Source organism: Equus przewalskii, chromosome 32 (assembly GCF_037783145.1).
Source record: "Equus przewalskii isolate Varuska chromosome 32, EquPr2, whole genome shotgun sequence".
Classification (NCBI taxonomy): domain Eukaryota; kingdom Metazoa; phylum Chordata; class Mammalia; order Perissodactyla; family Equidae; genus Equus; species Equus przewalskii.
Window position 1 is genome coordinate 147597 of NC_091862.1, and position 14831 is coordinate 162427.

Sequence of the window (14831 nt, forward strand, 5' to 3'; positions counted from 1 at the left end):
GAAATTTCTAAGCTTAAAACAACACACAAAAATCACAAGGAAATTTTTGAAGGTGATAGATGCGTTTAGCACTTGGGTGTGGTGACGGTATGATGGGTGTATGCATATGTCCAAGCTAATCAATACACGTATAGTAAATGTGTGCATTTTTTTGTCTATTACTCATACCTCAGCAGAGCTAAAAAATCAAAATAAATTCCTAAGTTTACTTTTCTGAGGATGTATAAAAATCAGAATTTCTAATAAAAGTCAGATTATTAATTTCTGAAGATAAATAGCATTCCTGCTTTGATGGGTGGGCCCACAGCTCTCAAAAGAATCAAGAGCAGTTGCTACTGTCAATCTCAGTGAAAGTTATTTTCAACACCTCACCCCCTTCTGCACACCTCATTATGTCAAAATCAAGGAAATAGTCTTCAGCTTTTAAAATGAATGAGTAAATGAATCAGTTTGACATTACACCTTATTCAAGATTTAATGTTAAGTATAGGAAATAACTGAGCATAAGCAGAATCCCTTCAATAACTCATCTTTTTTCCTATGTTGATAGTAAAAATGACACTCTACTTAAACGTAGTTTGCATGATATATTGTGAAGTAAATATACTTTGCTGGAAAGTTGGTTTAGTTTTATTTCTTCTTTTAATAAATAATTTACAAAAAAATCAGTTTAGGAGATAAAATATATTACTATTTAGAATTATTTTCTGATTGTAAATTACTAGAAGCACAAATATAAAGCCAATGCTAAAGACTTTTTAAGTCCTTTAATTCATTTTGCCAACTTTCTTTTCCAGAAACTAATATTAATGTATAGGACTTCAAGTTTGAGAAGACTGTTTCACCACACCCTAATCTGTTGAAGGATAGTTTTGAGATTCTTATTCAATTTCTTCATGTTCATCTATAAAACTTATTTGGCATCTTTAATTTTTTATCATTTTCATCTTAACTTTCAAAGATTTAACTTTCCAAGAGATGATTTTTTAATGAAGAGCTAAGTGATGAATTTGTGCACAGAGTTTTTTGTTGAGACTGAATATACAAATGGATCAAGGCCAAATCATATATGCCTGTATAACCCTGACCCCAACCTGGGGAGCAAACATCCCAAGAAGCCAAATCACAGCCCCTGCAGCAGTCAGCACAGAACAGTCAGCACTTAGTAACTGCCAGTTTCCGAAACTTTCATTCTGCTTTCAACACAGGACCGCCAGAGAAAGCCACATATGCTCCCTAAACCATCACATAGGATGCCTCCCTTCTACTTAGTGACCTCCAGCTTCTCCATGTCATCAACTTCCAATCAGGGCACACCTGAGCCCTTCCCTCCCTCCCTGTCTTCCCTAACCTCTTCCACCCTCTCCCCTCCCTTTCCCTTCTCTCCTCTTCTTACACGTGCAACAATACTTTCCTGTTGCATTACAGTCTCTGCAATATTTTCAATGTGTGATAGAGCACGTCCTCCCTCATACCTCTTCCTGGTCCATATTTTCCTAGATAAGCTTACATGTTTATTTTTCCATGTAGGATCATTTATCTAACTCAACAGAAAAGCTCAGAATTTTTATTGGTATTTATATTAAATTTATAAAGCAATGGAAGTGACCATTTAATGAGACTTCCTAACTTAGACCATTTGGTCAACTATTTTTAGTTAAAATGTGTAGTGAGATCACTGTAGATTACACATTGTTGTAAGAAATAACACCAAAAGTTCCAGTGTACACTTTACCCAGTTTCTTACAATGATAACATTCTGCAAAACTATAGGACAATATTACAACCAGCTTGTTAGCGTTGATGCAATCCACTATCTTATTCAGATTTCTCCAGTTTTACTTGTACTAATTTGTGTCTGTGTATTTAGTTCTATACAGTTTTATCAGATGTGCAAGTTTGTGTATCCACCACAGCTAAAATAATGACTAGTTTTATCACCACAAGGTTTTCTTGTATTGCCTATTTAAAAAACCCAGGTTTTAATTTTTTAGAGCAGTTTTATGTTTACAGCAAAATTTAATGAAAAATACAGTGTTCTCATATAGTCCCTGCCCCCACATATGTATAACCTTTCTGTTATCAATATCCCTCATAAGAGTAGTATTCTTTTTACAACTGATGAACCTACATAGGCACACCATTATCATTCAAAGTCCATAATTTACATTAAGGTTCACTCTTGGTGTCAAAGGTCACTAGGGTATAACTCTGTGGTCCATTTCTGGATTCTCTTCTCTGTTCCATTGATTTATATAGCTGTCCTACAATGAAAATGACAATCCTGTGATTACAGTATCTACAAGGTAATAATAAATATTGTTAAAGTGTTTACTGCCACATTATTCTTCCTGTCAAAATTGTGTTAGCTACTCTCAGGTATGTGCCTTTCCATAGAAATTTTAGAAAAAGCTTGTCTATGTCTACAAACAATGGTGGAATTTTGATTAGAATATTATTAGACCTATAGATCAATTTGGAGATAATTGAGACCTGTACTCATTATTCTATCCAGGAACATGGTGAGAACTGCAGAATTCTCAGCACACAACAACTCCTTCCAAATTCCTGCACCAGGAAGAGACTCAACCAAACTCTGGTGTGGCTTCTAGCAGCATAAGGCTGTGTAACTGGAATGACTCCAGCCCGCCATTAAAATGCCTTCCTAAGAGAGCTCAAAGCTGACAGAAAAATTTGCTATTTATTTTAGTCAACACCCAATGATTGGCTCTGACTCCCCTTCTTAGAGTATTTACTAAAAACAGCTTACAATTGTGAATATGTATCTCTCACAGTTCTCTAAAGGACCTAAGAGCCACTCCTTTGAAATACGATCTTTAAGACAGATAGAGCCTCTTTTCTCTTAACCTCTCAGTGAGGATAGAATCCTAATTTTGACAACTGCCAACTAACAAACACAGCGGGTCTAATCACAGTTACACTGACCACTTTGAACTTTTTCACTTCTTTGACTCTACTGAGCCCATGAACTCCCCTCTGTCATTCCCCCTTGAAAATTCCAAAATTGCCTCTGTACAAATTTGAATGCAGCTCCTCTGTCAGCAGTTACTAAATAAAATCTGTTTTCACCACTTTAACTATTTTTTGCTGTTTGTCTTTGACAACAGTATGTCTCAATTTAATTGCATCTTCTTTAATTACCTTAATCAGTATTTTATAATTTTCAACATCAGATCCTGGACATATTTTACTGAGTATATACCTGAATATTTCATGTTCTTTGGAGTGATTTTAAATAATACAGAATTTTTAAGTATATCATTTGTAGGTTCATTGTTAATAAAGAGAAATAAGATTGTCTTTTGTGTGTTGATCTTGTACTTGGTGATCTTTTCGTACTCATGTATTAGTTCTGATTTTTTTGGTAGATTCCCAGGGGTTGTTTTACACAGACAACAATGAAACTATGAATGGCTGTATATTTTCCTTTTCAAACTATATGGCTTTTATTTCTTTTACTTCTGTTATTGCCAGAACCTCCAGTATTTTGCTGACTAAGAATAGTGAAAGCAGTCTTCCTTTCTTTGTTCCTTATTATGGGGAAAAGCGTTTAGTCTTTCACTGTTAAGTATGAAGTCAACTGTACATTTTTTGTAGATGATCTTCAACAAGTGAAAGTAATTTCCATCTATTTCAAACTTGCTAGAAAATTCTATGACAAACAGGAGTTGAATTTTATCAAATGTTTTCTCTACATCTCTTGCTTATTAACAAGTGTTGACCTTAAACCAATAGACAGCCAGTTATTTCTCTGGCAAAAATTGGTTTATTTGGGATTAGCAAAGAATAGCAATTTGGCGTATGTAACCATGGCAAGCCATGTAGGAGTGTCCAGCAAGAAAGAGAGGAGAAGCTCTTTTATATCAGAGTGGAGAAAACTGGGAGGGCTATTGTAAACAGTCTTGAGGGCAGTGGCTTTTCATCGGCAGAGTTGTGACGGACTCTCCTTGGCTTAGTTTCTTACTGTTCAGGAAAAGAAAGTCTTTATTCTTCCTGTTGTTCTGTGCTATTGACGAAGGGCATGAGAACTCCCTCTATTAGCCTTCCAACACTATTTCAATTAGGTTTCCATTTATTAACTTTCACATGTCCCCATTTTGATTGAGATCTTTCTCTGAAAGCATTGTTGATCTGCAGTCAGATTTTTCCAGTGTCAGTAGCCTCTTGTCCCTCGACGCCAAGAAGGACCTTGTCTAGGGGTCATGTCCCAGGTTGGAGGAAAAATGCACAGATTGGAAACCTATTGTGGCCACATTTGAGTAACAAGGAGTGGGAGGAGGGAGAACTCTCTGGCACTTTTTACCTAAAGTTTATGTTGCCAAGATCATAGGCATTGGAGATGACCTGAAGTGCCGTGACATCATCAAAGGTTTGGCAGACAAACTTCCAACAGACCTGGTCCAGACACTTTGGAAAACTTTCTCATCAGATACTGTCTGCTTCAATTCTGGGAAATCTTTACTTTCAGGTCACCAGATGATGTGCAGTTCCAGCCAGGGTTTTGTGCTTTCTTTAGGTGTGTCACATGAATCCAAGAGTCTATTATCTTGAGTTTCATGGCAAAAAGGTTGGCTAGCTCCAGGGTCCTGCACTGCACCCCCCGCAGGGAAAGCCTCTGCTCGCCATTAGCAGGGAGGGCTCCTCCCAGGAACCAGTACAAAGGGAAGCTCCCGGTGAGCGGATTCCCCAGCACGGCACTAGACCACCAGCTGCTGCTGGGCCCACAGTCTCCAGCCATGCACAGGTAGGTGCAGGGGGCACCCGAACTTCCTATGGACGTGCTTGAGGATGGGGTTGGAGCTCCAGTGCCTGGATCTGTGGCCTGGGGGGAGGCTCTGGGGTCCCACAACCCCCCAGCAGGGAAAGCCTCTGCTCACCATTAGCAGGGAGGCCACACCCAGAAACCAGAACAAAGGGAAGCTCCCAAGAAGCAGATTCCCACAACACGGCACCAGCCAGCCAGCTGCTGCTGAGCCTGCAGTCTCCGGCCATACACTGGTCGGTGCAGGGGGCGCCCAGACTTCCCGTGGACATGCTTGGGGACTGGGTGGAGCTCCAGTGCCCAGCTCGACAGCCCAGGGGGAGGCTCCAGGGTCCCACACACCCCAGCAGGGAAAGCCTCTGCTCGCCATTGGCAGGGAGGCCCCGCCCAGCATTCAGAACACCAGGAAGCTCCCTAGAGCAGAATTCCCCACAAGGCAGCAGCTTGCCAGCCACCGCCAGGCCTACAGACTCTGGCCATGTCCCACATGAGCCAAGGGGCTCCCAGAGATCCCATGAGAGTGGTGTGGGGCAGAGAGGAGCTCCAGTGAAATGGCTACGTGGTCCAGGGGGGAACTCCAGGTTCCTACAGCAGCCTCAACGAAAGCCTCTGCAGAGCACTAGTGGAGAGGTCCCAACTGGCAATCACAAGGCAGGAAGGCCCTGGGGCAAAAGTAGCACAGCTAGGTGAGCTAAGGACAGACTGCAGAAGTTACTCATAGCTCTGCTGGGACGTGTAGGGGACAAGTGTGATCTTGTGGGCTCTGTCAGTGACAAAGCTGCGATTATAGATGATCCTGCTCCTTGCTGCTGGGAAAGCCCATAACACCACTGCAGACCACAAGGAGGGAGCGCATCTAAGTGGGCTGCAACAGTAGGCACCAGAAGCCTGAGGCCCCCTTATGATTGCTCCCACAACCAACGAGGGACCCCACAGGACAACTGTGACTAGAAGGAGGGGTCCAGGCCCAGTCAGTAACAGCTGACAGGGTTCCTGACTGGTGCAATCTAAACAGCTGCTCCCCCCCACACACCAGTCGCAACAAGTGGAAGCAGTGACTAAACTCTATCTCTATATGGAGGCACAAATCCATGCCATCAAGCAGTATGAAAAAATATATTAAATCTCCAGAACAGAAAAAAAATGATAAGCACTCAGAAAACAATCCCAAAGACAATGAAATCTATAACCTAAATGATGATGATTTCAAAACTGCCATTATGAAAAAACTCAACGACCTAAAAGAGAATTCAGACAGACAACTCAATGAGTTCAGGCACTATGTCACAAGAGAGCTTGACACTATAAAGAAGAACCAATTAGAAATACTGGAGATGAAGAACACAACAGAGGAGATTAAGAAAAATCTGGACTCTCTGAACAGTAGGGCCGATAATTTGGAGGACAGAATTAGCAATTTGGAGGATAGGAATATAGAAATGCTGCAGACAGAGGAGGAGCGAGAACTAAGACTAAAAAGAAATGAAGACACTCTCCGAGAATTATCCAACTCAATTAGGAGACGCAACATAAGGATTATAGGGATAACAGAGGGAGAAGAGAAGGAGAAGGGGGCAGAAGGCCTGCTCAAAGAAATAATAGCTGAGAACTTTCCAAATTTGGGAAGAGAAGTGGAACTTCACGTGACAGAAGCCAAAAGATCTCCAAACTTTATTAACGCAAGAAGACCAACCCCAAGGCATATAGTAGTGAAACTAGCAAAAGTCAACAACAAAGAGAAAATACTAAGAGCAGCCAGGCAGAAGAAAATAACTTACAAAGGAAACGCCATAAGGCTATCAGCAGATTTCTCAGGAGAAACCTTACAGGCTAAAAGAGATTGGAATGAAATATTCAAAACTCTGAAGGAGAAAAACCTGTAGCCAAGAATACTCTACCCAGCAAAAATAGCCTTCAAATATGATGGAGAAATAAAAACTTTCCCAGATAAACAAAAGTTAAGGGAGTTCATCGCCACAAAACCACCTCTTCAAGAAATGTTCAGGAAGAGCCTCATTCCTGAAAAATCAAAAAAAGGAAAGGGGTTACAAAATCCAGAGCAAAGGAGATAAGCAGAAGGACAATAACACAAAGTAACAGCTCTCCATCAGGACAAAATGCAAAAGAACCGGAAAACAAGTGAAAAAATGGCAACAGTAGGCCCCCACGTTTCAATAATCACTCTAAATGTGAATGGATTGAACTCTCCAATCAAAAGGCACAGAGTGGCAGGATGGATCAAAGAACAAGATCCAACAATATGCAGCCTCCAGGATACACACCTCAGTCCCAAAGAAAACACAGACTCAAAGTGAAGGGATGGAAGACAATACTCCAAGCTAATAATGAACAAAAGAAAGCAGGTGTTGCCATACTTATATCAGACCAAGTAGACTTCAAAGCAAAACAGATAAAGAAAGACAAAGAGGGGCAGTATATAATGATAAAAGTGACGCTCCACCAAGATGACATAACACTTATAAATATATACGCACCTAACAGAGGAGCACGAAAATTCGTAAAGAAACTATTAACAAATCTAAAAGGAGACATCAACAGCAATACAATAATAGTAGGGGGCCTCAACACCCCATTAACACCAATGGACAGACCATCCAGACAGAAAATCAACAAGGAAATTATAGAATTAAATGAAAATTAGATCAGATGGACCTAATAGATATATATAGGACACTTCATCCAAAAACAGCAGGTTACACGCTCTTCTCAAACGCGCATGGAACATTCTCAAGGATAGACCATATCTTGGGAAACAAAGCAAGCATCAATAAGTTCAAGAGGATTGAAATAATATCAAGCATCTTTTCTGATCATAATGCTATGAAAATAGAAATCAACTACAAGAATAAAGCTGGGAAAGGGCCAAAAATGTGGAGAATAAACAATATGCTACTGAACAAACAATGGATTATTGAAGAAATTAAAGAAGAAATCAAATATTATCTGGAGACAAATGAAAATGAAAACACACTGTACCAAATTATTTGGGACACAGCAAAGGCAGTCCTAAGAGGGAAATTCATTGCAATACAGGCTCACCTCAATAAGCAAGAAAAATTTTACATAAAAAACCTCAAAGGACACCTAACGGAATTAGAAAAAGATGAGCAAACAAAGCCAAAGTCAGTAGAAGGAGGGAAATAATAAAAATTAGAGCAGAAGTAAATGATATTGAAACAAAAAAGACAGTAGAAAGGATCAATGAAACAAAGAGTTGGTTCTTCAAAAAAATTAACAAAATCGAAAAACCCTTAGCCAGACTCACTAAAAAAAAAGAAAGAGAGGTCTCAAATAAACAAAATTAGAAACGAGAGAGGAGAAATCACAACAGATACAGAAGAAATACAAAGGATCCTAAGAGAATACTATGAAAAACTATATGCCAACAAACTTAACAACCTAGAAGGAATGGATAAATTTCTAGACTCATACAACCTCCCCAAACTGAATCAGGAAGAAATAGAGAATCTGAAGAGACCAATCACAAGTAAAGAAATAGAAACAGTAATCAAAAACCTCCCCAAAAATAAGAGTCCAGGACCAGACGGCTTCTCTGGAGAATTCTACCAAACATTCAAGGAAGATTTAATACCTATCCTGCTCAAACTATTCCAGAAAATTGAGGAAGATGGAGCACTCCCTAATACATTCTATGAAGCCAACATCACCCTGATCCCCAAAACTGACAAGGACAACACAAAGAAGGAAAACTACAGGCCAATATCACTGATGAACATAGATGCAAAAATCCTCAACAAAATTTTGGCAAACCGAATACAGCAATTCATCAAAAAGATTATACACCATGATCAAGTGGGATTTATACCAGGGACACAGGGATGGTTCAACATCTGCAAGTCAATCAACGTGATTCACTACATCAACAAAATGAGAAATAAAAGCCACATGATCATCTCAATAGATGCAGAGAAAGCATTCGACAAGATCCAACATCCTTTATGATAAAAACCCTCAATAAAATAGGTATAGAAGGAAAGTACCTCAACATAATAAGGCCATATATGACAAACCCACAGACAACATCATCCTCCACAGACAAAAACTGAAACCCATCTCTCTCAGAACAGGAACAACACAAGGGTGCCCACTTTCACCACTCTTATTCAACATAGTACTGGAGGTTTTGGCCGGAGCAATTCGGCAGGAAAAAGAAATAGAAGGAATCTAAATAGGCAACGAAGAAGTAAAACTCTCGCTGTTTGCAGACGACATGATCTTATATATAGAAAACCCCAAAGAATCCATAGAAAAGCTATTAGAAACAGAAAACCCCAAAGAATCCATAGAAAAACTATTAGAAACAATCAACAACTACAGCAAAGTTGCAGGGTATAAAATCAACATAAATCAGTAGCATTTCTATATGCTAACAATGAACTAACAGAGAAAGGTCTCAAGAACTCAATCCCATTCACAATCGCAACAAAAAGAATAAAATACCTTGGGATAAATTTAACCAAGGAAGTGAAAGATCTATACAACGAAAACTACAAGACTTTCTTGAAAGAAATAGGCGATGACATAAAGAGACGGACAGACATTCCATGCACATGGATTGGAAGAATAAACATAGTTAAAATGTCCGTTCTACCTAAAGCAATCTACAGATTCAACGCTATCCCAATCAGAATTCCACTGTCATTCTTTACAGAAATTGAACAAAGAATCCTAAAATTCATATGGGGCAACAAAAGACCCCGAATTGCTAAAGCAATCCTGAGAAAGAAGAACAAAGCTGGAGGCATCACAATCCCTGACTTCAAAACATACTACAAAGCCACAGTAATCAAAACAGCATGGTACTGGTACAAAAACAGATGCACAGATCAATGGAACAGAATTGAAAGCCCAGAAATAAAACCACACATCTATGGACAGCTAATCTTTGACAAAGGAGCTGAGGGCCTACAATGGAGGGAAGAAAGTCTCTTCAACAAATGGTGCTGGGAAAACTGCACAGCCACATGTAAAAGAATGAAAATCAACCATTCTTTTTCACCATTTACTAAAATAAACTCAAAATGGATCAAAGACCTAAAGATTAGGCCTGAAACAATAAGTCTTCTAGAAGAGAATATCGGCAGTACACTCTTTGACATCAGCTTCAAAAGAATCTTTTCGGACACCATAATCTCTCACATGAGGGAAACAATAGAAAGAATAAACAAATAGGACTTCATCAGGCTAAAGAGCTTCTTCAAGGCAAGGGAAAACAGGATTGAAACACAAAAACAGCCCACTAATTGGGAAAAAATATTCACAAGTTATTTATCTGACAAAGGGTTAATCTCCATAATATACAAAGAACTCACACAACTCAACAATAAAAAATCAAACAATCTAATTAGAAAATGGGCAGGGGACATGAACAGACATTTCTCCAAAGAAGATATACAGATGGCCAATAGACACATGAAAAGATGCTCATCGTCACTAATCATCAGGGAAATGCAAATAAAAACTACACTAAGATATCACCTTACACCTGTTAGAATGGCAAAAATATCCAAAAGCAAGAGTGACAAACGTTGGAGAGGCTGTGGAGAAAAAGGAACTCTCATACACTGTTGGTGGGAATGCAAACTGATGCAGCCACTATGGAAAACAGTATGGAGATTCCTCAATAAGTTAAGAATAGAAATACCTTATGACCCAGCCATCCCACTACTGGGTATCTATCCTAAGAACCTGAAATCAGCAATTCCAAAAGTCCCATGCACCCCTATGTTCATCACAGCATTATTCACAATAGCCAAGTCATGGAACCAACCTAAGTGCCCAGCAACTGATGATTGGATAAAGAAGATATGGTATATATATACAATGGAATACTACTCAACCACAAAAAAAGGACAAAGTCGTCCCTTTCACAACAACATGGATGGACCTTGAGGGTATTATGTTGAGTAAAATAAGCCAGACAGAGAAAGACAAACTCTGTATGATTCCACTCATAGGTAGTAGTTAACATATGGACAAAGAGAACTGATGGGTGGTTACCAGGGGAAAGGAGGGGTGGGGGGAGGGCACTAGGGGTGAAGTGGTGTACCTACAACATGACTAATAATGATGTACAACTGTAGTTTCACAAGGTTGTTAACTATCATAACCTTAATAAAAGAAAAAAAATTGCTAAGCAAAAAAAAAAAAGGTTGGCTAGCAGCACCTGATCAAGATACTTGGTTGAGTTTTGTTAGTTTGAAATTTTTGATAAATTGTTCCTTGTTTTCAAGTTGTTAAATTTATGATAAGTAGCTGTTTATATTATTTTCAATGGCTGAAGAACCTGTAGTGATCTATCCCACTGGTATGTCTCAGAACTTTGGGGGTGAAGAGGCTTCCCCAAAGCTCCTTGTGGCAGAATCCTGTTTGCTGGTGGCCCCGAACAACTTGAGTGTATCTGGGTTGGGGAGGAGACAGAGACTTCCCAGAACAAGTTGTTTCTTCTCGAAGGAATGCAGAACATGACCAAAATATCTTGCTTTGACATATAAATTATTTTGAGCTAAAAGCAATTGAGAACCAGCAGATGTAGGTAAAGCTCTTGATTTCCCCACTTAACTGCTTTAAATGAAGTATAAACTTCCTTTTTTGGAAGAAAATTTTATGTTTATAAGGGAAATTTCCGTTACTAAAGGTATCTGTACTAGAACGAGAACTACTCTTAGAAAAAAAAAATTTTTGAGGAAGACTAGCCCTGAGCTAACATCCACGCCCATCTTCCTCTACTTTATACGTGAGATGCCTGCCACAGCATGGCTTGATAAGTGGTATGTAGGTCCACACCTGGGATCCGAACCCAACCCCAGGCTGCTGAAGCAGAATGTGCTAACTTAACCACTGTGCCACCAGGCCAGCCCTTAGAGAATTCTTTTAACTGAGAGACTTATCTGCATAACAAGGCAACCTCTATTTATTACACATTTTCTCCCCTCATCTTCCCATACTTTTTCTTCAGCCAGCTCCTGCTGCTGCTCACCCAGAGGGCTTCCTGCTTCGAAGCTCCCCCATGTGCACTCAGTGTGGACTGGACCTGCAACCTGCAGCTGGTATGGAGCTGCCTGCTCAAGGGTTGCAGAGCACCATCCTAAGTCTCATCCCCAACATGACCTCCCTGGCCGCAGTACTCAGGATCTGCCACCACTGCACAGGATTAGGACAGCTGCACTGATGGTTCAGGATGTGGGCAGTACCTAGCCCAATTCCCACTCACCTTTGTTGACCATATACCATGTGCTATTTGCAGATGGTACAGATTTAAAAGAGAAGTCATATCCTGTTGTTAAAGTGGAATTGTAGGACCGACGTGAGGAATTTTCCAACACCTGTAAATGTAAAGAGGAGCTAGGAGAATTATCAGAACAATTTTCCAAAAATGAAGTACTATTGATTGAAATGTTGGATATACATGTCCCCGCTGTTGCTAAATTGAGATGTCTTTTATAGATCTCCTAAGGAAGATTTACCAGACATTCTAACTTCATTTATCCAAACAAGCAACAAAAAAATCTCCAAATTTTAGATACTGTGAGTCTGGAGTAAATGTCCAAGATGATGATACCACTGCTTGTCAAACAAATTGAAAAATTGAAATTGCTTCAAAAAACCCAGAAAACTTGGGGCTGGCCAGGTGACACGGTGGTTAAGTTTGCATGTTCTGCTTCAGTGGCCCGGGGTTCCCCAGCTCAGATCACAGGCACGGACCTCCGCACTGCTTATCAAGCCATGCTGTGGTAGGTGTCCCACATATAAAGTAGAGGAAGATGGGCATGGATGTTAGCTCAGGGCCAATCTTCCTCAGTCAAAATAGGAGAATTTGTGGCAGATGTAAGCTGAGGGCTAATTTTCCTCAAATAATAATAAACCAGAAAATTCAAAAAAGATTATGATAAATGCATTATATGAATATGCCTTCATGGGAAGATTTCACACCCCCTAGGTACTTTAAAAGATGAGGATGAGGAAGAAGATAATCATGATATTGTCATGCTAGGAAAAAAAAAGAGCTTCCAATATGTCAGAAGAAGCCCATAAGGTCTGTGTCAAAAAGATAAAAAGCTAAAAAAATGCTGCAAACAATGCCAGAATATGCTCAGATTAGAAATTATTTAGAATTTGCGGTGTAGCTTTCTGGAACAAAAGTACAAGTGACCATACAGACATAGAGGAAGCCCAAATTCTTCTGGATAATAACAATTTTGCCTTAAGAAATTGAAGAAAAGAATGTTGGAATATTAGGCTGTCAAACAGCTGAAAACCAATCTGAAGGGCCCATTCTTTGCTTTGCTGACCCTCCTAGAGTTGGTAAAACAATGTGGGAAGTCTGTGGCCAAGACTCTGGATCGAGACTTCTGCAAGATTGTATTTGGATGAGAATTTGAATAGTCTGACGTTTGAGGACAGGCACATCTCTGTGGGCAGTATGCCTGGTCATATTATCAATGACTTGAACACCGTTGAGGTTAACAATCTGGTGTTTCTATTAGATGAGGTTGACACATTAGAAAAAATGTGTCAAGGTGATCCTGCATCAGCTCTGCTTGAGGTATTGGATCATGAACAAAACCATAACTTTACAAATCATTATCTAAATGTGGCCTTTAACCTCTCCCAAGATTTTTAAATAACTATTGCCAATACCACTGCTACTCCACCAGTTTACTTGGACAGAATGAGGGCTTTCAGGTGCCAGGGTATACACAAGAGAAGATAGGCTGCCAACAAGCACTTGATCCCAAAGCAACTGGAACAGCATGGGCTGAGTCCTCAGCAGATTCAGATCTCTCAGGTTACTCCTCTTCACATCCAGGTGTACCAGAGAGGCAGGGCGTCATTCTCTGGATAGATAGTTTGGGGCTGGATAGAGAGCTGTTGCTGTGAAGGTGGGAAAAGGACAAGATAAGGAAACCAAGTTGGACCATTTTGATGTGAATGAGAAAGAAGTTTACAGAGAAAACATCTTAGAAGATGGAAAATCTGAATCTATCAGTGACAAGACTTACTTGGCCCTACCACCTGAAATGCCAATTTTGATTAATTTTTATGCTCCAAAAGATATCTGTGGGCTCCAGATATATAAAATGGACATTTGAGTCAACTGGGAGTGGCAATAGGTTTGGTTTGGACTCCCTTAGGTGGAGAAATCATTTTTGTGGAGGCTCGTTGAATGGATGGTGAACGTTGTTTAACTCTGACTGGTCAGCTGGGGGATATCATGAGGGAGTCTGCCCATCTCGCTATTTGCAGGCTCTGCAGCAATGCAAAGAAATACCATCTGACCTGTGCTTCTGGAAGTTTTGATCTCAGCAACACAGACATCCATCTGCACTTTCCAGCTGAAGCTGTCACAAAAGATGGACCCCATGCTGGAGATATCACAGTGACTTGTCTTGTCTTACCTTTCAGTGGGCTGTTCTTACATTCAAATGTAGTCATGATGGGAGAAATTACAGAGAGGTCTTAATCTTCCATGAGTTAAAGCAAACGTGCTGGCAGCACACAGAGCAGGATTGAAATGAATCATCATTTCTTAAAAGAATGAAAAAGACCTTGAAGAAATCCCAGACAATGTATGATAGGATTGAAGTTCTGCCACAGCAAACTGGCTGGATGAAGTTCTTAATGCAGCTTTTGATTCTGTCTTTACTGTCAAGACCTACCTGGTCTCTTAAATAGCATTTTGTAGGCCCAAATCTCAACTATTCAGAATTTTAAGTTATTTAGTGCCAATAGTACTGACAAAATTGATTTTACGCACAGCAGTAGGGGTAAGTAAACTGTGTCTAATTTGTGAAGATAATCACAATAGCGTTTATGAACCTCATTCAAGTGGTGGATAGTGTTTATTAGAGAAATATTAATTTAATAAATTGTTAAAAGTTGAAAAAAATCTGAATTATCTGGCCACCTTCTTGAGTCTTGTATTTTATGAAATTCAAGCCATAGTTAAATTTTGATGTCACCAATTTATTTTCTTTTGTTAATTTGTCTCAGATAAACTTAATCC

The 14831-nt window shown here is 39.7% G+C and overlaps 1 long non-coding RNA gene and 1 pseudogene across 1 annotated transcript; one reads left to right on the forward strand and one right to left on the reverse strand.

Annotated features, from left to right (window-relative positions):
• Positions 1-460: 460 nt before the first annotated feature.
• Positions 461-936, reverse strand: LOC139080844 (uncharacterized). Its single transcript, XR_011535670.1, has 2 exons — positions 851-936; positions 461-606 (listed from the first exon to the last, which is right to left on the reverse strand). It is a non-coding gene; the product is annotated as an uncharacterized lncRNA (long non-coding RNA).
• A 3821-nt stretch (positions 937-4757) lies between these two features.
• LOC103543062 (lon protease homolog 2, peroxisomal-like) lies at positions 4758-14510 on the forward strand (annotated as a pseudogene).
• Positions 14511-14831: the final 321 nt, after the last annotated feature.